This window comes from Periplaneta americana, chromosome 11, assembly GCF_040183065.1.
Source record: "Periplaneta americana isolate PAMFEO1 chromosome 11, P.americana_PAMFEO1_priV1, whole genome shotgun sequence".
NCBI lineage: Eukaryota > Metazoa > Arthropoda > Insecta > Blattodea > Blattidae > Periplaneta > Periplaneta americana.
In genome coordinates this window covers 33,710,391-33,733,355 of record NC_091127.1, presented here as the reverse complement: position 1 = coordinate 33,733,355, position 22,965 = coordinate 33,710,391, and the positions used below count along the sequence as shown (strand labels likewise).

The 22,965-nt window shown below is 36.7% G+C and overlaps 1 protein-coding gene across 2 annotated transcripts in view; it reads right to left on the bottom strand.

Moving 5' to 3' along the window:
- The window catches only part of Hr4 (Hormone receptor 4), a 266,887-nt gene that overhangs the window by 228,586 nt on the left and 15,336 nt on the right, over window positions 1–22,965 (bottom strand). The window lies entirely within an intron of this gene.

Genomic DNA, 22,965 nt, shown 5'->3' with positions numbered 1-22,965 from the left:
GGTCTAGCTTTGTTGTTTATTAAGTAGAATATGAATAGGGAAAGAAAGTAATAAGTAACAAAGACTAGAAGAGATAGAATATGAAGAAGCATGGTCTAGCTTTGTTGTTTATTAAGTAGAAAATGAAAAGGGAAAGAAAGTAATGAGTAACAAAGACTAGAAGAAATAGAAGCATGGTCTAGCTTTGTTGTTTATTAAGTAGAATATGAAAAGGGAAAGAAAGTAATAAGTAACAAAGACTAGAAGAAATAGAATATGAAGAAGCATGGTCTAGCTTTGTTGTTTATTAAGTAGAATGTGAAAAGGGAAAGAAAGTAATGAGTAACAAAGACTAGAAGAGATAGAATATGAAGAAGCATGGTCTATCTTTGTTGTTTATTAAGTAGAAAATGAAAAGGGAAAGAAAGTAATGAGTAACAAAGACTAGAAGAGATAGAATATGAAGAAGCATGGTCTAGCTTTGTTGTTTATTAAGTAGAATATGAAAAGGGAAAGAAAGTAATGAGTAACAAAGACTAGACGAAATAGAATATGAAGAAGGAAGGTCTAGCTTTGTTGTTGATTAAGTGGGGGAACTATTTTAACTCAGTGTTGACAAGGCTTCTGCGTAGCATCCCTACCTGTTGCTCGTTAGCGCTGAGAGCAGCTCGCCATTAGCTGCAAGCAGGTTAGATCAGTCGCCACGGGCAAACAAAACCGTGTGACGTCACTTTCCGAACACGGTTCGTTCCGACGCAGTAGTGTGCCGTGTGTTTCCGTCCAGCTGCCCTCTCGCTCGCACATAACGGGTTCTGGAGTGAGTGATGTGGCGGGCGGAGGAGGAACCTGTTCCGCATTCTGCCGCAGATGTTACCTGTCCCACTGCCTCACTCAGCACTCCGTTAATAAGCAGCCCTCAGCAGTCGGGAGATTATTGTGACATCCGTTTCATCCGGCCAAAAGCAATGGATTTCTAAAAGGTGTTACTTACTTACTTACTGGCTTTTAAGGAACCCGGAGGTTCATTGCCGCCCTCACATAAGCCCGCCATTGGTCCCTATCCTGAGCAAGATTAATCCATTCTCTATCATCATATCCCACCTCCCTCAAATCCATTTTAATATCTTCCCATCTACGTCTCGGCCTCCCTAAAGGTCTTTTTCCCTCCGGCCTTCCAACTAATACTCTATATGCATTTCTGGATTCGCCCATACGTGCTACATGCCCTGCCCATCTCAAACGTCAGGATTTAATGTTCCTAATTATGTCAGGTGAAGAATACAATGCGTGCAGTTCTGTGTTGTGTAACTTTCTCCATTCTCCTGTAACTTCATCCCTCTTAGCCCCAAATATTTTCCTAAGCACCTTATTCTCAAACACCCTTAACCTATGTTCCTCTCTCAAAGTGAGAGTCCAAGTTTCACAACCATAAAGAACAACTGGTAATATAACTGTTTTACAAATTCTAACTTTTATATTTTTTGACAGCAGACTGGATGATAGAAGCTTCTTAACCGAATAATAGCAGGCATTTTCCATATTCTTTCTGTGTTTAATTTCCTTCCGAGTGTCATTTATATTTGTTACTGTTGCTCCAAGATATTTGAACTTCTCCACCTCTTCAAAAGATAAATTTCCAATTTTTATATTTTCATTTTGTACAATATTCCCGTCACGAGTCATAATCATATACTTTGTCTTTTCGGGATTTACTTCCAAACCTCTTTACTTGCTTCCAGTAAAATTCCCGTGTTTTCCCTAATCGTTTGTGGATTTTCTCCTAACATATTCACGTCAACCGCATAGACAATGAGCTGATGTAACCCGTTCAATTCCAAGCCCTCTCTGTTATACTGGACTTTCCTAATGGCATACTCTAGAGCAAATTTGAAAAGTAAAGGTGATAGTGCATCTCCTTGCTTTAGCCCACAGTGGATTGGAAAGGTATCTGACAGAAACTGACCTATACGAACTCTGCTGTACGTTTCACTGAGACACATTTTAATTAATCGAACTAGTTTCTTGGGAATACCAAATTCAATAAGAATATCATATAAGCTTACAACTTCTCTCTTAACCGAGTCATATGCCTTTTTGAAATCTATGAATAACTGATGCACTGTACCCTTATACTCCCATTTTTTCTCCATTATCTGTCGAATACAAAATATCTGGTCAATAGTTGATCTATTACGCCTAAAACCACACTGATGATCGCCAATAATTTCATCTACATATGGAGTTAATCTTCTCAAAAGAAGGTTAAAAGGTGTTAAAGTTTAGAAAAAAAGTTTTGAGTTTTACATTGTGTATTTGGGCTTGTTATAGCCAACATTTCGGACCCAACGTTTATCTTTCCTGTCTGGCACCAGATTCTTATATTTCGTTCATGCGCCAATGGTATACTCCATTTTATATCATGAAGTGCAGTTCGGCGGCTCCTTTGAACACCAACTTACAGATTTACCACTTCCTACACACACAAACACACACCTGACCAGTCCATCCTGTCCCCTCGTCCCAACATTGCACAGTTGCCACAATCCTTCTGTTTTTCCATATAAATTTCGTATCAACAATGAATAATAAAAGCGGGGTACTCTCTTTCCCTTACGAACATTCCACTATTGCTCCAAAAATCATCTTGCGGTGCTATGTACACTGGCGTTCAAAGATACCTGACCCTATTAATCGATAGTGATCGATAATTTGTTAGTGTAAGTGTGGCTTCTTTTGTTATTACTTCTATAAATAGATGGGGGTTTAAAGTCAGTGTAGCCAATAGTTATAGCCTACTAGTAGTACATAAATATATCCGCATTATAGAATTCAAAATTTCATCTCCCTCTGACTGGAAAAAACACTAGGTTTGTCCACAGCTGTAGAGTAACGGTTAGCATGCCTGACCGTGAAACGAGCAGGTCCGGGTTCAAATCCTAGTTGGGAAAAGTTGCCTGGTTGATGTTTTTTCCGGGGTTTTTCCTCAACCCATTAAGATGAAATTCTGGTCAACTTTTCGCGCTGGACCCTGGATTCATTTCGCTGGCATTATCACTTTCATAACATTCACACGCTAAATAACCATAGATGTTGATAAAGCGTCATAAAATAAACAAAAATAACACTAGGTTTAGGGGAAACCGCTAATACTGTGAATTATGGCAGTAATTTAACTTAACCTGCATCATTATTTTCCCCAACACATTTTTACCCGTCCCAATAATAGAGTAACCTATTGAGAACTAGCGGAACTATTTCATAGTTTGTCTATTTTTATATCTTTGGTTCTGACTTATCCCGTTGCTAGAAAGTTCGCTTACACGATCAGAAAATTGTAGGTCTGAGATCTCTGAGCGCTAGTGTACCTCACCTCCCGTGGTGCACAGAGAGGAAGGCTGAAGTCGCGGCAAAGAGAAATACAGCTTAGGCGCGTCACTCCTGGATGGGGGCGCTTGGATGAATGAGGCAATGTCAAATATTCTATCGGAAAGAAAGGTATTAAAAGTGGATAGATTTGAAATGAAGAGTTGACAAACTGACGGTCACATAACTTACCCATACAACCTGCTGTGTTAGCTCCAAATTTTGACATGGGAGGAAAGTAAAATTAGTCAATTTTACCTCATGATATCTCATTCAGGGACAAAACAAATTTACTAGTATAATTCTACAACACGGGACTCCTACTTTTACTTCTCTTCCGAACGAAGTCTTGCTAAGAAGTCTGATCACCTTAAAGAATGAATAAACCATGACAGAGTGTAAAGTGACCTCGTGAACCTTGGATACAATAGCAAGCATGGAGGCCACTTACCAAAAAGGATGTAATTAGCATTCTAACAGTGCAATTGTTTTCAATTCGATTGTGGAGCAATTCGCTCTCTAGCTAAATAGTTAATACTTCATCTTAAGCTGCAACACAAAGAATGAAAGTGCGTTCTTAAGGAAGATATTTCAATAGTTATCAGCGAAATGCAATTTTTTTTAACGATTCTACAGAAATGAGACAAGTGAAATCGTACTCAAGCGTGCTTACAAGACTATTACACTTTTACTGCGTCATAGTACTTTTGACAAATAAAACGGTACGAAAAACGTCTTTCAACCAATCATGACTGCTTACCACACATTTTTATCGCGTCCCTAGCATTTGTTTGTTTTTATATCTTCCCTAGCATTTGTTTCTTTGTTTGCCAACATTTCAAACTGAAAATTCTTTACGGTACTATAAAACATGCTTTGCGATCGTCATTTGTTTACAGCATAGACAGTCAACTGAAAATGGAGGCTCCGTTCATACGTTTTGGTGAAATAGAATTTCAGTAAGTCAATTAATATCTTATTGTATTAGAGTACTTTATATCTTCTAATCTTTATATACTTTCTTCTAATCGTGCAATAGTCAATTATATCCTACTCGAGTTTCGATTTTCTCTAGATAAATATGCTAGTGTTCCATTCGCAGATTTATCGATAAAATCAAAACCTCTATTATAGTGAGATTACTGTTCATAATAACATAATTTAAAAACAAATGCTTAAAAATGTCGGCAGTGTCTCTCTTTTAGCTCGTGTTTAACATCAATTTATATGTATCACAGCACTTGGAATGTGGCTTGATTGAATGAAAGATACGTTTTCCGTCTCTTCAACAACACCAGCTCTAAGGACACAATCATTGACAGTGTAACGCCAATCATCCAGTCTTGCGATTCGATCAGATTACTGTGTAAATACGTAACATTTAACACATTACTTAACATTAATTTAAACTTAATCTTAAATAAGTTTAATGGTATTAAATTTGAAGTTAATGAGGTTATAGCATAATAAAAATATAAAAACCAAACAATTTGCGTAATTAATTCATTCAATAGACTACTTCACGTTTTTATCTACAGTAATTTGATATCGTATCTGATGAGACGTTTTTGTTTACATTCTCCTCTCGCAAATCTTGAGTGGATGATTTGAGTTACACTCACTCCCACTGCGGAGCAATGACCTCAAGTAGTACTGCTACTCTTTGCAGCGTTGCAACACGTTACATTTAGCATTCTAAAAACTATTGGGTGTATCAAAAAACTTATTTGACAACACTCGTTTGCATTGACTTGATCTATTGTCTCTGTGAATTAATGTAATAGGTTTACTTTGACCCTATACATTATTGTTCATGTGAAATCTTATGAAGTGAGAAGAGAAAAGAGATGAAATTTGTAACGTAGAGGGAAACAGAATATAACCAGAATTTGTGCCAAATATTGAAGTACCGGAGATGAAAGTAAGGGTGCGAATTTTGATAGTAATTTATGAATATCTGATAGTTATTTGCTTTTATATGTATCATGTTAAAACTTGCATCAGATTGAATGCGAAGACTTTAATGTTGAGTCCATTCTTTCTCCAAATATGCAATAATCCTCATTCAATTCACTTTTACATACAACATTTCTACAGAGCTACACATTTAAATCAATTGATATAAATATTCTCTATAAATCACCAATAATTACATTTAAAATATCACTTTTCTTTCACGAATAAGAAAATAAATCTACTATGTGGAAAAATGACAATCGAGGTCAACGACGACTAGAGAAATCAGAATACTGGCTCGAAGATAAACACTAATAGAAAACAGTAAGTATATTGCTGTAACATGTTTTTTTTTTCTTTTTGGGACGAGGTTAGATAGACTCAAAGAACAAATGTGACATGTGTTAATTTGGAATTCAAGTATATTCTGCAGAGAAAGGACTAGAGTCAAACAAGCGAAAACGATAGATGTTATCGCAGACGTAAACCACAAGTGAACAAGGTCTTTTTGGAGATATGATAGGTGACTAGTGAAATCGACATAGTTTGTATTGGTTTATGCTTGCAAGAATATCAGCTAAGACCAGGATTGTGAAAGACTCGCAACGACTAAAAAGACACTCCTGAATTTAGTTATTATTATTATTCTTATTATTATTATTATTATTATTATTATTATTATTTTATTATTATTGCTGATGCGAAGTTACTACTACTACCATTCATTAATCATGCATCCTGAGTGGTCAGACCTTCAGTCTGTCACGCAGGTGATCCGGTGTTCGAGTCCCAGTCAGGCTGGGATTTCTAATAAAAAATTCTTAGTTACAATTTTGGTGCACAAGGTCGCTGTTGGGATTTTTCTCCCCTTTACCCACATCAGGTAACTACATAAATCCGTCATGATTTTATAGCATTCACTAAACGCCGGATGACGATGCACGGAGGGGGCTGGCCTAGGGACGAGGGGGGGGGGTTGACTGCTCGAAACATAGGTACGCAGCGAACCTTAGTAGAGTCAGTCGGTGTGGGTTTGGGAAAGTCGCGGTGCTGCATCTAGTGTCCCTCTCCCGAAATTTCATGCACTTCATTTCAACTTATAATGTAAGAATATGGTTATTTACTGTAACTTATGCAGGTATGTAACTAATAACTTGAGAAACTAAACTGTTTTGGAATGCACAAAATGTAGAATGAGAAAGAGGATTCCCCGCCTTAGCTCGAGTTTTACTTCTTCAGAGATGCGCTAGAACAGAATCTTGTTTATATATGACACTCGAGAGGAAATTAAACGCAGAATAAATATGAGAAATGCTGTTATTCTCCGGCTGAGAAGCTTTTGTCATCCCGTCTGCTCTCAGAAAAGCTAAAAATTAGAATTTGTAAAACAGTTATATTACCAACTGTTATGTATGGTTGTCAAACTTCGACTCTCACTTTGAGAGAGGAATAGAGATTAAGAGTGTTTGAGAATAAGGTGCTTAGGAAAATAATCGGGGCTAAGATGGATGAAGTTATAGGAGAATGAAGTTACACAACGCAGAACTGCACGCATTGCATTCTTCATCTGACATAATTAAGAACATTAAATCCAGACGTTTGAGATGGGCAGGGCATGTAGCAAGTATGGGCGAATGCAGAAATGCATATAGAGTGTTAGTTGGGAGACCGGAGGGAAAAAGACCTTTGGGAAGGCCGAAACGTAGATGGGAAGATATTATTAAAATGGATTTGAGGAAGGTGGGATATGGTGGTAGGGACTGAATTAATCTTGATCAGGACAGGGATCGATGACGGGCTTATGTGAGGGCGGCAATGTATCTCCGGGTTCTCTAAAAGCCATTTGTAGGTAAGTAAGTATAAATTTATATTTAACCTTAATGGAAATGTTTGTTCAATATAGGTACAGCAGCAAAAAATCATATAGCAAACCGTCTGTTTCTATTTGAGTAAATCAAGATTGAATCTTATTCGCTGCAAATAAATAACCATTAACGTTCAATTAAAATGATACCTTATCATGTCTATCATGACAAGCACTGCTTTAGCTGTGCAACAGATAAATTGCTGGACAATGTATCCAGAGAGAAGGCATACTTGAAACCGTTTTTCGATATTAAAAATACTGAAAACATGAATTTTCGTAAAAATATTGAAATTCTTGAATAAGATTTTCGGCATAATAATACTTCCTTGTTACTGTTCGTATTAGGAGAAAGTACTGTAGAAATTGAAGCTACCTTTTTAGTCGATTTTTAACGACGCTGTACCAACTAATAGATTATTTAGCGTCGGTGGAATTGGTGATATGTAGAGAAGATATTTGGCAAGACGAGATCGAGGATTCTTCACGTAATTACCTTTACACTTGGGCCAAATCATGGAAAAAAACCCAATCAGGCAATCAGCCCGAGTGGATATCGAACCTACGACCGACCGAGGAGCGCAGCTTCGGATTATCAGGAAAACACGCCTACCGCGTATTATATTACACATCCGGAGGAGTTTTGACGGACGCACGCGACTTCAAGATCACTGCAAAACAGCCAACAGAGGGAAAATATAATACCCTAGGTAAATACAAGACTAAGATAAGCATTAGAGATGAACAACGATCGAGAAAGCAAGACTAACAGCGCTCAAAAAGCTGAAAACCCGCACGACAATGTTCTTAGCCTACGTCGCGTCGTTAACGTAAAGACTGCTTGTGAGTGTTTCGAGACGTCGAGATTGATCAGTCCCGAAGTCCCGAACGTCAAGCAACTTTGAATCGCCACAGTTGTTTATACCTGACTGCACTTTTATCTACTTTGGCTACTGTTATATATGTTCTATCAAGTAGCCTATTTGAAACATCATCTCTACCTTTCAGTGTATAATAATCCGTTCCCCAGTCTTTATTTAATTACTAGGCCCTTATTAAAATGCTAGGAATTTTCTTTCCATATGTTTGAGATCAAGTGTGCAATCTCAAGTAAAAAGATATTAACGTTATGTTTTATGTTTCTTAGAAATGCAAATTTATTTGAGAATTGTTTTTTTTTTATTTATATAACCATAGGTAATATCATATAATAGGTCTAGAACCAGAACATTTTGATAACTAAGATACTGTTCTGGTTTGTCTTTTTGTCTCATTTAAACATTTATAATGTTATTTATTTCAATGATGTATGTTATTTAAAGTTACGAAATATGTCCACGCCGTCCAAATGCTATTTCGAGAATGATGAGCGAGACTCGAAAGACAAATGCAACGAACACAGCGAGCGAGAGCGGCAGTTAGTTTTGTTCATCTCTAATACGTATGTATATCCAGTCCTTTGAGAGAGTGTGTGTGTGTGTGTGTGTGTGTGTGTGTGTGTGTGTGTGTGAGGGGTGGGAGGAAGAAACAGAGGACCAGAGAAGGAGAGAGAGGCATTTCTCTGTTGGCCCGTAACTTTGACGATTAGTGGTCCTTCTTCAAGGATCATTTAAACATTTGTAATGTTATTTATTTCAAAGATGTGTGTTATTCAAAGTTACGAAATCTCCACGCCGACCAAATGCTATTTCGAGAATGATGAGCGAGACTCGAAAGACAAATGCAGCGAACACAGCGAGCGAGAGCGGCAGTTAGTTTTGTTCATCTCTAATACGTATGTATATCCAGTCTTTGAGAGAGAGAGAGAGAGGGGGGGGAGGGGAGGAAGAGACAGAGGGCTAGAGAAGGAGAGAGAGGCATTTCTCTGTTGGCCCGTAACTTGTGACGATTAGTGGCCCTTCTTCAAGGATCGGAACCGCTATCTGCTTGCATATCTTAACAATTAATTAGTTAGAAATGTGATGCTAATGTGTTATTAGCAAACCACAGACTGCTGGCAGTTGTAGAGCGGATGAGAAACTGTTAACCGGACACGCATTCCGAACACCTTCCCATACAACTACTACGCAATGAATCTGCTACAGTGTATTCCATAAAATATTTTACACGACTCAAGATTCAGACTTTAGAATAACAGCGATCGTGGCGAATGTAAATACTCGGTAGGCTGAAACAAATCTGCTTACCTTGTACCATTTTATAGAGCAGACGTTTATCGGCTTTTCTATCGAATTTTTTGTGACACAGAACCTACAAGAAGATGATGACCACTCATTTTCACCCCCAAAGACAATGGCGGGCATTCCTGCGGCATTGCCGCAGTGATGTCAGACCTCAGCGAAGCATCAAACTTACCCCCTACTTTCCCCTTCCCCCACTACATGAAAATACTGCGCGTATACGTGGCGGATTATACTTTATTGCTGTACTTCGGAGCTTCATTAGTGATACAATGTCTTTCGCAGAATCATATGAAGTGAGAGGATATCACACTTACAAGAAAGGCGGTTCTTTCATTTCTCAATTTTAGGATTAGTTACAAATATTCAGGACGCGAACTTAAATATGTCATCATCATCATCATCATCATCATCATCATCATCTTCCTAACAAGTATTAGGCCAAGTGGCCTGTTACGGTCTCAAACTAGAATTTTCAGTCCATCTCTTCTTTGGACGGCCTAGAGATCTTTTGCCATATGGATGGTAATGAAGCAGTGCTTTTGGAATTCTGCATCGATTCATTCGTTCGAGATGACCCTTCCACTGAAGTTGATATTTGCTGATGAACTGCATAATGGGTTCTATTTGAAGTTCTTGCATTAGGTCCTCATTTTTTTTATGATCCCAGCGAGTATATCCAGCTGCTGCTCTCATAAACCTCATCTCACTTGCTGTTATTCTACTGACATCTTTATTCTTCACAGTCCACGCTTCGCTACCATAGCTTAATACTGGCTGTGCTAAGGTTTTATACAACTTAAATATGTATATTCTTAAAATAAATCACCTGTTATACGAGTTCAAAGAACACAGATCCAGTGATTTTCAAAGGATGGAGAAAGATTTCAATATTTTTGCCACTCCTTTTCATGTTTAAATTGAAAATGTTATAATTGCTGTTAGAGGTATTGGATTTGCAGAATGATGGCTTCTTGAAAGCAGAATGTGAAGTCTACTGGGGGCTAACATTTTTTAAAAGAGGTCTAGTACTCCATATCCACTGCTTAGACAGTTTGCTTAAAAAATAATGAGTACCGTCATTTCCCATAACTATGGTCCTGGAATATAACTATTATCCACGATACAACTATTCAAATTTTGTACTCCATAACGTACTGTAGTACCTCGTGCATCTATATTTTTGCTGTACTGTAGTTTGAATTCAAGTCACTGCAGCTATCTACGAACGGTCTATGTTACTTCTACAATGATCTTTGAATGGTTGTATCGTGGACCATAGTTGTGTTCCAGGGCCATAGTTACGGGAAATTACGGTATGTATTCATCAACCTACCAGTGCGAACAGCTGTTTTCTAAAATGAAATTTATAAAGTCCAGCCACAGATCCCGCTGAAGCGATGCTCATCTCCTTGCGCAACTGAAAATAACATGCACAGATATAAATCCCAATTTCGAAGTAATTGCTTTGAAAAATTAATGATTAATTAAATGTCACGTGAATCGACTATTCTAATTACATATGGTAGGTAGGAGTGTAGTGGCGCAACTGTCTGTAAATCCGTCACTGCAAGGTAGAGTGCAACCCCTCCCACAGTATGCAGTTGCCATTTAAATCCTGTCTTGTGGGTTGCGTTCATTTTGCCCACCACTGCCCAAAGAGAATATAGATATAACAATACAGGATGATTCAAAACCTCTGCGACAAATTCTGAGGGGTGATAGATCTAAAAATAAGGAACTCTTTTTGTTAAAGACAACCTACGTCTTCTGACGCGTCGTTTCGAAGTAACCGTTTAAAATGTTTTTGCACGGGCGTACGTCAATGTATGCGAATGTGTGCACCCCTGTTTGTTTGTTTATTTGTTGAGATGTTTGTAAGACGAGAAGGGTTGTTGTTGTTTGTTCAATAACTTTTCCTTTCAGTTCAGTGTAATCATCAATTGAGAATGGATGTCTACGCGGTTTTCCACCAATGCGCCGGGGACCAAGAGACCCATCGTCTCGAAGGCGCTGAAGAAGTCGAGCAAGCATTGTGTGGTGAGGGTGATTTCTGTTTTGAAACTGTTGTTGGTACATGTGGAGAGCTCTTCTTCCGTTTCCGCGAGCCTCCCCATAACACATTACCATGTCGGCTAACTCGGGAAAAGTTTATTCTCAATTGATGATTAGACTGAACTGAAAGGAAAAGGTACTGTTCTCCAACCAGGAGATCAACCGTGAAAGGAAAGTGCTTACTATTGCGCCATATATTGGAACGAAGTAAATAGACAATATTACCGTTATAACGTCAGTTTAAAAACCATGCGCTCTCCTGAATATGTTATTTCCTGTATGGAGAGATTAAAAGACCAGGAGATTAACAGTGATCTAATTTTGTAACTAGGGTAGTATCAATATGTGTGTATCAATGTTATTGTTTGTGCTGTGAGAGCTAGCCAATACAGATACGAGTACCCACGTGTGTGACCTTATGTCATCTTATGACATCAACATTCATTCACAGCATTACCCCGCTGCGTTTCATTCCCCAAAGACTTTCTCGTGGTTGGAGTACAGTATTGAACATGACACCTAAACAAACAACAACAACCCTTCTCGTCTCTTACAAACATCTCAACAAACAAACAGGAGTGCACACATTCGCATACATTGACGTACGCCCGCGCAAAAACATTTTCAAAGGTAACTTCGAAACGACGCGTCAAAAGACATAGGTTGTTTAACAAAAAGAGTTCCTTATTGTTATATCTATCACCCTCAGAGTTTGTCGCAGAGAATTTGAATCATCCTGTATAATTTATATATCTCATAGCACCCTGTTAGCCAAACCCTTCTCGTCTCTTACAAACATCTCAATAAGCTAACAGGGGTGCACACATTCGCATACATTGACGTACGCCCGCACAAAAAACATTTTCAACGGTAACTTCGAAACGACGCGTCAAAAGACATAGGTTGTTTAACAAAAAGAGTTCCTTATTGTTAGATCTATCACCCTCAGAGTTTGTCGCAGAGAATTTGAATCACCCTGTATAATTTATATGCCTCAGAGCTCCCTGTTAGCTAAACCCTTCTCGTCTCTTACAAACATCTCAACAAACAAACAGGGGTGCACACATTCGCATACATTGACATACGCCCGCGCAAAAACATTTTCAAAGTTAACTTCGAAACGACGCGTCAAAAGACATAGGTTGTTTAACAAAAAGAGTTCCTTATTGTTATATCTATCACCCTCAGAGTTTGTCGCAGAGAATTTGAATCACCCTGTATAATTTATATTCCTCAGAGCACCCTGTTAGCCAAACCCTTCTCGTCTCTTACAAACATCTCAACAAACAAACAGGGGTGCACACATTCGCATACATTGACGTACTTCAATTGAGGTATTAACGCCAAGGCCTCATTTATACAGTACTTAAACAAGTTGGATTCTTTATATCACTTTCGTTTGCAGCTTTAAAAAGAGAAAGTGGCGTTCCCTCTCGCTTCATTTGGATTCTCCATGCCAATTATTATCCACAGCTTTGAATTCACGGTTTGTTGTCTAGGCGTGATGCTAACCACTCACCTCGGGGTTAGAAGCCCATGTATTCCACTTCCGTCTATCATACTATACTAAATCTCTTTGTTGCGTGGTACATAATTATCTGAGAAAACTTTTTTTTGTATGCCTCCAAGCGCAACTCTTCGGGACTCTTCCTCCTATTATCCTTCGTCTTGGTCTCGTGTAGTTGACACGGAACTGTTCAAGCAGCGAAGAATATAAAATATCTGCTGCATGTTGGTGTACTAGGAATGCTTAGTAATAACTGTCCCACAGAGATCTCATCTTCCTCAAAAGGGAAGAGCTTGGCGTGGAACAAGGCTATCCAGGTTGTGCCGAGAGAGTGGACAGCTCTACTGTCATTTGTCCAAACAACACTCCAGCACACACAACAGGTCTATCAGTTGGAGTTATTAGCATGATTTTCGAACTTTTATAGGCGTATATATTATCGTGACGATTTCCCAAAATCTTAACAAAAAGAAGACAAGATTTATTCTTATACTCAGATACACGACGGACTGAGATAATTATATTTATAGCTGATCTATCTACTTTTGTTATTGCTTTATTGCATAATTCTCTTCTGATAGTGTGGAAGAGAAAGCATGGCCAAAATCATTCCAAAATAAATAGATAGATAGATAGATAGATAGATAGATAGATAGATAGATAGATAGATAGATAGATAGATAGATAGATAGATAGACAGGTAGGTAGGTAGATAGACAGGTAGGTAGGTAAGTAGATAGATAGACAGGTAGGTAGGTAGATAGATAGATAGACAGGTAGGTAGGTAGATAGATAGGTAGGTAGGTAGGTAGACAGATAGATAGGCAGGTAGGTATGTAGATAGATAGATAGACAGGTAGGTAGGTAGGTAGATAGATAGATAGACAGGTAGGTAGGTAGATAGATAGGTAGGTAGGTAGGTAGATAGATAGACAGGTAGGTAGGTAGATAGACATACAGACAGACAGACAGACAGGCAGATAGGCAGATAGATAGATAGATAGATAGATAGATAGATAGATAGATAGATAGATAGATAGATAGATAGATAGATAGATAGATAGATAGATAGATAGATAGATAGATAGATAGATAGATAGATAGATAGATAGATAGATAGATAGATAGATAGACAGATAGACAGATAGACAGATAGACAGATAGACAGATAGACAGATAGATAGACAGATAGATAGACAGATAGATAGACAGATAGATAGCTAGATAGATAGATAGATAGATAGATAGATAGATAGATAGATAGATAGATAGATAGATAGATAGGTAGGTAGGTAGGTAGGTAGGTAGGTAGGTAGGTAGATAGACAGACAGACAGACAGACAGACAGACAGACAGATAGATAGATAGATAGATAGATAGATAGATAGACAGACAGACAGATAGATACGTAGATAGATAAATAAATAAATAAAATAAAATAAATAAATAATAGCATAAATAAATAAAATAAATAATTAAAATAAATAAATAAATAATAGCATAAATCTACGTGGAATTCTAGTGATACACGAAGCCCTACTGTATGCAAGAGGGCTAATTCCTAACATTGAAGAAAGGAGACCATGAGCTTTACATATTTGGGCACAGAACTTACAAGCAATGGAATCTTACAGAGGTCATGAAACAAACCAACAAATCAGCAAGGATTGCTGGATCAATGAATGACGTAATCCGAAAAAAATAAATTTCTAGAAAAAGAGGGATTTATAAGTCAGTAGTAAGATCTATTGTCACCTATGTAACTGAAACAAGAACTGATTCATCAAAAACAAAACAAATATTGGAAACACAAGAAATGGCTAAACTAAGAAAAATAAGATATGACAGGATAAGAAACGGACATGTTCAGAAAATGTTCAAAATTCAACCAATAAGTAACTGGATAACAAGGAGACAAGAATAAAACACCCACGTATAAAGAATGAATGAGAAGAGATTATCAAAAGCTGTACAAGATAATATTCCAACTGGCAAGAGATCTCCGGCAAAGATCCCGAAAAAGATGAAACAACTCTCTTTCCAAAAGGCTGGAAGACTACAATTAAGAGAAGAGAAAAAGGAGAATAATAGCAGTAGCAATAGCGTTAGTGGCAGTAGTAGTAGTAGTAGTAGTAGTAGTAGTTGTAGTAGTAGTACTAGGAATAGTAATAATAGTAGTGGCAGTAATACTGGGTGTTCAGTTCAAAGTGTGTCATGGCTCGCTGTATGCCGTCAAGTGGCTAGCCGATGAGCCTAGAGAATTCAATCTTCCTACACTTCCGCAGAGGTGTATAACCTGTGAGGCAGAGAAGTTGCCTAGCAAGTACGGCGTTCATTCTGAAGAGTACGTACCGATATGTACGGTAACGCCGGTAGTGGCAGGAATGTGAACTGTTTGGAAATACGTACTGTCGGGATATGGGGAGAGGGTTAAGACGATTACTTACGTATTTGTTGACATTAATTTCGACGGTCAACATGGACACGGAGCATTTGATTTGTGTTGTGGAATGTTACCGTACGCAACCGATGATAACAAATACCCTGCGTACGACTTGCCGGCGCAAAACACAGTTCGAAAGAGGTTATGGTAGCACACAGACCGTACAGACCGCCATCTGTTGCTACGACGTTCAAGTTATACCGTACACGTTCTCAAGTTCAGATTGAAGAACGCCTTAAATAATAGGCAACTTCTCTGACATTTAAGCTGAAACTCGCTTCAAATCGGTGACCCAACAACAGTGACGTCGTGACACACTTTGAATGAACACCCAGTAGTAGTAGTAGTAGTGATAGTAATAATAGTAGTAGTAGTAATAATTATAGTAGTAGTAATAATAGTAGTAGTATGTAATAGTAGTAGTAGTAGTAACAGTAATAATAGTAGTAGTAGTAATAGTAGTAGTAGTAGTAACAGTAATAATAGTAGTAGTAGTAATAGTAATAGTAGTAGTGGTAACAGGGGTAGTAGTAATAGTAGTAGTAAAAGTAGTAGTAATAAGAAGTAATAGTAGTAGTAACAGTAGTAATAGTATTAAGGAGTAATAGTAGTAGTAATAGTAATAGTAGTAGTAACAGTAATAGTAGTAATAAGTATTAATAGTAGCAATAGCAGTAGTAATAGTAGTAGTAGTAGTAACAGTAGTAGTAGTATTAAGGAGTAATAGTAGTAGTGGTAATAGTGGTAGTAGTCGTAGTAGTAGTAACAGTAGTAGTAGTAGTAGTAGTAGTAGCAGTAATAACAGCAGTAACAGTAGTACTAGTAACATAGTAGTAGTAGCAGTAAGAGTAGTAACAGCAGTAATAGTAATAGCAGAAGTACTAGTAACAGTAGCAGTAGTAGTAGTAGTAACAGTAGTAAAGCAGTAGTAGTAATAAGGAGTAATAGTGGTAATAGTAGTAACAGCAGTAGTAATAACACAGAAATAGTAATAGTAGTAGTAATAGTAGTAGTAGTAGTAGCAGTAGCAGTAGTAGTAACAGCAGTAACAGCAGTACTAGTAATAGTAGCAGTAGTAGCAGTAATAGTAGTAGCAGCAGTACTAGTAACAGTAGCCGTAGTAGTAGTAACAGCAACAATAGTAGTAGTAGTTGTTACCAGTAGCAGTAGTAGTAACAGCAGTAACAGCAGTACTAGTAATAGTAGCAGTAGTAGCAGTAATAGTAGTAACAGCAGTAATAGTAGTAGCAGCAGTACTAGTAACAGTAGCCGTAGTAGTAGTAACAGCAACAATAGTAGTAGTAGTAGTAGTAGTAGTAGTAGTATTAGTAGTAGTAATAGTAGTATCGTATATATTACAAAATGTAAGTACTGCACTGTAAGAAAATGTGTACAAGTAATGTAATGACGTCACGCTCAGAATTGGTCATATCTTTTGAATGAAAGTTCAATAAAATAAATTATAAATAGGAATAATATTGATAATGCGATAAAGAGCTGAAGTTTTTATAAACTTGTGAAACGTTCGATGAGAAACTGTGTGACATTATCAAAAGACTTCTTTCCAAAATTTGCTAACATTATAACAAAAATTACAAGCTAGCTACCGGTACTAAACGTGTAAGTATAAAACCGTGTTTCTGTAATAAAATTATATATGGTAGCTGATGAATAAATACAGTTGGATTTTTCAAATGAAATTACTGCAAATGAACAAACTACAATTTTCTAATTACTTGAAAATGGGTGCAATTGGCGTGGTAAATCCAAACTTGAGACAATAACTATTGAAATGCGTGAATAAAGTGGCGTTTTAATTTTATTGACGACGACAATGACAGACAAAATGTGTCCAAAGAAGGATATTGGAGGAGGAATTTTAACGTTGTAAACATGGCGAGGAATCCTACTTGGTCTTCGTGAAAGTGTCGGGCCCATTCCGCTGATAGAAGGTGACGTAACTCGACAGATATCTGTAATTGGGTTATCGGCCGTGGTCTAGTTGACCTGGAGTGAACCTACTGTCGAAACGGCCAACCAGCGGCCCCAAATGGAAGGCGGCGGAGACGACGGCAGCTGTGCCCCAGTTCCGCCAGCGTCTGGAGCCATTGGCTCGGTGTTTATCGCCAATCCTCATGCAACAAGGTCGTCATCACATCCCGGGCACTTGACTGATTGACCGGACGGGCTGCAACTCTTTCAATGACGCCTGCTTTTTGTTCTTTTCTTGCTCTTTTTTGGCCTGCGTTGTTGCAGGAAAGGTGATGGGTGATGCTGGTATGAACAACGGAGAAATCTGTGGGATTTACTATTGCTGATAAGTAGAACTTGTGGCATAGTATCTCTGTTCGATCTAATTACCGTCTGCATATTAATAATATTAAACTACATCGATGTCCTACTTAGTAGCATCGTATATGGCATGGCTGATGACAGATAGATTCCAGGAACCGACGGCTTCAACGAAACGGAGACCTGTGACCTACAAATTGCTATATTGTAAAATGCGATAGTAGGGAAAGTTGTCGTGCACTTAGTAGGGATGTAGATTAGGTTGCAAGTTCGAATCAGATTAACAGGAAGGCTCACCAAGTTACAATGGATTTTCACAACAATTGTTCCCCCATACGTTCCATTTGAAATAAACCACACTATAAATTTCTACATCCCGAAAGAACCTACTTTTCGAGATATGATTTTTTTCAAATTCTTGAATCCAGAGCTATAAGCGCTAACCACCCTATAAATTTCTACATCCGGAAATAGCCTAGTTTTCGAGATATGATTTTTTCAAATTCTTAAATCCAGAGCTATAAGCGCTAACCTCCCTATAAATTTCTATATTCGAAAAGAGCCTAGTTTTCGAGATATAATTTTTTCAAATTTCTTGAATCCAAATCTATAAGCGCTAACCACCCTATAAATTTCTACATCCGAAAAGAGCCTAGTTTTCGACATATGATTTTTTAAAATTCTTTAATCCAGATCTATAAGCTCTAACCACCTACAAATTTCTACATCCGGAAAGAGGCTAGTTTTGGAGATATGATATCTTCAAATTTTTCAATCCAGAGTTATAAGCGCTATTGCAAACAGTACTATGTGCTAGACATATCAGGCAATAAATCTCGTCTATCTGCATACCGTACTGTCAAAATCTCCTTGAATAATATAAGTTATGAAAATGACATCAGATATACAGAGTAGGAGGAATATACGTGAAAATATTTTGATATTTAAGAAAAATGCAAGTAAAATAAAGCCCTATTTACTTTCTCCCGTGCCTGTATAGCTTTTCCATAAATGTATCACATATTTTATGAGATGATGTTTTGTGAATGGTAGTACTATGAAACGCCTGTCAGTTTAGACTATACGCACATCTTTCGATAACATTATTAAGGCTCAGAAGTTGAGGACATATAAATTGGCTACAAAGACCTTTAAAAAAACCTAAAGATATCCTAAAAAGGACCTATAGACTGAAAAAAGACGTAAAAAGGTGATCCAAATAAAATAATTTCAGTTTCAGTTACATTTTTAATGAATATAATGTTTCAAAAATTCAAAATTCTTGTGGTATGCAACACACAGTGCGAAAAAACTATATGAATGAAATGCTTCTTCTTTTAGACATTACATATTTTTTAGATTAACATAATTTGAAAAAGGAATTCCGTGTTTGTTAAAAAAAAGTAATTGAAGAATTTAGAATGAAAAATTTTTGCCACCTCGAACACGCAATGGACATTCTGGGGAAATAAATTGAAATTAGTATAACTAGAATCATATTTGGCTTAACCACACTAGGGTTACAGAAATTGGACTTCGAAAACCTTACATCAGTTAGCATTGCAGTGTATCACAATAGTCATCTCCAGGTCCTTAGGTGTAAAAGATCGTCGGTTTTCTGAAAGCACGTTGCGAAACATCGAGAAGCTTCTATAATTGAAGCAAGTGAGATCTCGTGGTGGATTCTTGAACTGTGAAAATGGAAGTAAAAATGTAGTCGAATGAAGTTGAAGTTCCAAGAAAAAGCTATTAAGAATAAAAAAAAGACTAAAAAAGGACCAATAAGTAAAAAAATCTCAAAAAAGGACAAATAAAACCCACCATTTTCTGACCTACAATGACCCAAAATGAACATATATTATGTTGGGCCTCGTCTTGGGACACTCGATAAAAAAGTATTTTTCCTCGGAGTCCTAATTATTATACTCCAGCATAAACAGTTAAGGGCGAAATTCCAACATATTACAGTACAATATAAATCATGACTTACCCCGTGTGTTTATATATACGATAAATTATTTGATAACCTGTTACAATACAAAAACTTTCATGGTAAGTCTGGATAGCAGGCAACCTCCTACCCGTAACTAGCGAGACGTTCGCAAAGGAAAAAATCGACTGGAAGTATTAACTAACCTAAAAACATCGTATTTTTAATGTTTAAAAAATAACTTCAAAGACTGAGAATTTTGTTACATAATGTGGTTCAATATACTGTTCATGATTACCTGCAAAAATATTTGCACGTTTGCCCCTCTCACTGTGTATAATATTCATTAAATTGACTATAGATTAGTCTATGAAGAAATGATAAGGAAATGTAAGCAAACCTGAAATTACTCATTGTACTGATCACAGTAGTGGAAATCGTTGTACAAATGCTAAAAACACAGTGGAACTTTGCACCACCAACGTTTCAGAAAAATAAGTCTCACTGTCAGCTTTAGAGCAGTTCTGTACATCAACATGAAAACAGAATCCTACAGGAGTGACGAATTTATCAGGTTTGTTGTCAAGGTACTCGGCTTTTGTCAGCCATATTTAAACATATTTACATATCTAGGAGATGAAAAGTGATTATGTGTTGACTGTGAGTTTATCACATTATCTCTGATTTCCTTTAATTGAGGTTCTGGCTGATATGTACATCTATTATCACGCAGTACATCTCACTTGACGATATGTTTCAGAGAAAGAACAATTGTTTGTATGCATCTGAAGTCTGACTACTGTAATATGTAGCTAATCGGCGATATATGCAATGGAGGGGGAAAGGAACTGGCTACCCTACCTCTTTATCTCCTGCCCTAGTTGCCTCATAAGTGGTACTTTGTTGGTATCACTTCTGAGGTTCAGACCTGTCTTTGGACAATTGACTAAACAATAATAATCTCTCTCATGCAATATAATATTCGTGCCAAGTAACAAAAGACTATCAGAGAACTTCCTAATGAAATTTTTCCAAGGTCTAAAGCCACAAACGTCAAGAGGCTGAACAATCGGTGTTGTACGCTTTAGAATTGTTTTCTATAGTCTGTATATCTTGAAACTGGTCCACAAATCTACCAAAAGAATGCTATTATCACTGACAGATGGAATGCAAGTATTGACAAGATATCGTATTCCAAAATTAAATATTTAAATATTAATATCTAATTATGAATACAAACAACAGCAGTAATTTCTACACATCAATACAATATCATACTGGTGACGAAAGTATGAGGACAGAAATTAAGAATATATTTCTCGATATGCATTGATTGCACTGCAAAGCTTCAAATGACTTTAAATAACTTTCAATTATCTAATTTTATCATAATCGGAAAATCCATTCACTACACATTTTTTTCCACATCTCGAAATGCAGTAGGTTAAATACGATCTGAAAACCAAACAAAATGGAGATAAGGTAAACATTTCCTAACGAAAACAACCTCTTCTTTCTATACACGTCAACGCATTACAATATTTCATTTTTCAGGTGTGAGTTTGTTCTCGGCAGTCAAGTGACGAATCTAAGCAACACATTGCGTCATTTACGTTGGTATGGACTGTATTTGTGAGAAAACGTAATGCGCAATATCTCAGCTCCAGCACAACATTGTACTTCCAGCATGAGGAAGGCCATCTTTCCAGGGTTTCTAACACTGAAGGTTAATACCTCAACCTGTGAGGATTGAAAACACGGCAACAACGCCAGTTATCACTATTCTCGAAGTTAACTAACGTTAGTAATCTCTACTACAAAGTATAAAAGATCACAAAGCACTTTCAAAATAACTGTATATCAAGAAACCAGAAGAATGGTATCTTTACAAGCAAGAACCTTCCATTAATACTTTAAAAGAAGTGAAATGTGTCATTTAAAATTCTATAAGTTCATATTCAACGACATAATTATGCAGTTAATGTATTAGAATGTCCAATGAATACGAGGAAAACATATAAAACAACAGATTTAATAATGTAAAAAAGAAAAATACTGTTATACATTCATATTCCTGGCATAGCAATTGACAACAAACATTTGGGGGTCTGTTAGAAAGACCTTGAAACATTGCAATTTAAAAATAATGGCGACAATATATAATCTGATATCGGAAACGAAGTAGTGAAAACAATAGATAGAAGCTGAATTATGTGTCTTTAATTCAGTGTTTACATAGCAAGATTCGATAAGCACAAAATTGAGGAATTGTGATATTAGATGTTAAATATGTAAACGGAAACATTGCACAATATAGAAAACATCAGACAACACGCATCCATCATACTTATAAAAATTGGTTGCCTAGATACATAATCGATTGCAAATCAGCAAGCAGCATCAGCTTTCGCAGCGCCAAAGAAATCGACAACGTGGGGATCGCAATACGTGTATGGTCCTAACTCCTGGTTGAAGGGTATACAGAAGCAGAAAAGAAACTGAAGAGAGCAACAAGATACAGACGATGAATTTAATAGAACAAAAACTGTCAAAAGAAGAGTCAGATAATCAAAGAATTATAAATATCGAAAGACGAAGAGCCAGGATACTCAAAGAATCAAAAGAATCAGAGCAAGAGTAACGAAAGAGTGAGAATAATAACAAGAATAATCGAAGAATCAAACGAACCCAAATAATAAGACTAGAAATAATAAAAATATGACTAAAAAAAGGATAATTGTTGTTGTTTAGTCAACTGCCCGAAGGTAGGTGATACCAACATGGCATCACTTATAAGGCAACTAGGCCAGGAGATGAGGAAAGGTGGCCAGTTCCTTTCCCCCTCCACTGCATACATCGCCGATTAGCTACATGTTACACTAATCAGACTTGAGATAATAATCAAAGAATCAAAATAATCCCAAAAATAGAGGTACTACGAATAATAAAAAAATATGAATGAAAAGAGGATTAAGAATCAATAAAGAATAGAGAGAAATGACACAGAATTCGGAATAATGAAAATATAGAATTAAAAAAAGAAAGCGTCAGAGAAATCAATGAGCGATTAAAATAAAAAAGAAGAATAAAGAGTAATAAAATCAAGAAAAACTAAACACAGCAGAATGAGAATAATAAATAAATTAGAGTATAATTAATAAAATAATTAGAAGAGTCAAAAACTAAAGTCAGAAAATGAAGCAATTAGATAATAATAATAATAATAATAATAATAATAATAATAATGATAATAATAATAAGAAGAATGATAATAATAATAATAAATCAGAATAATTAATAGAATCACAATCAGTACAACCAAAGAGTAAAAACAATCAACAAAAAGAAAATCGTAATAACTGAAGAAGTAAAAAGAAGAGAAACAAGAATCAGAAG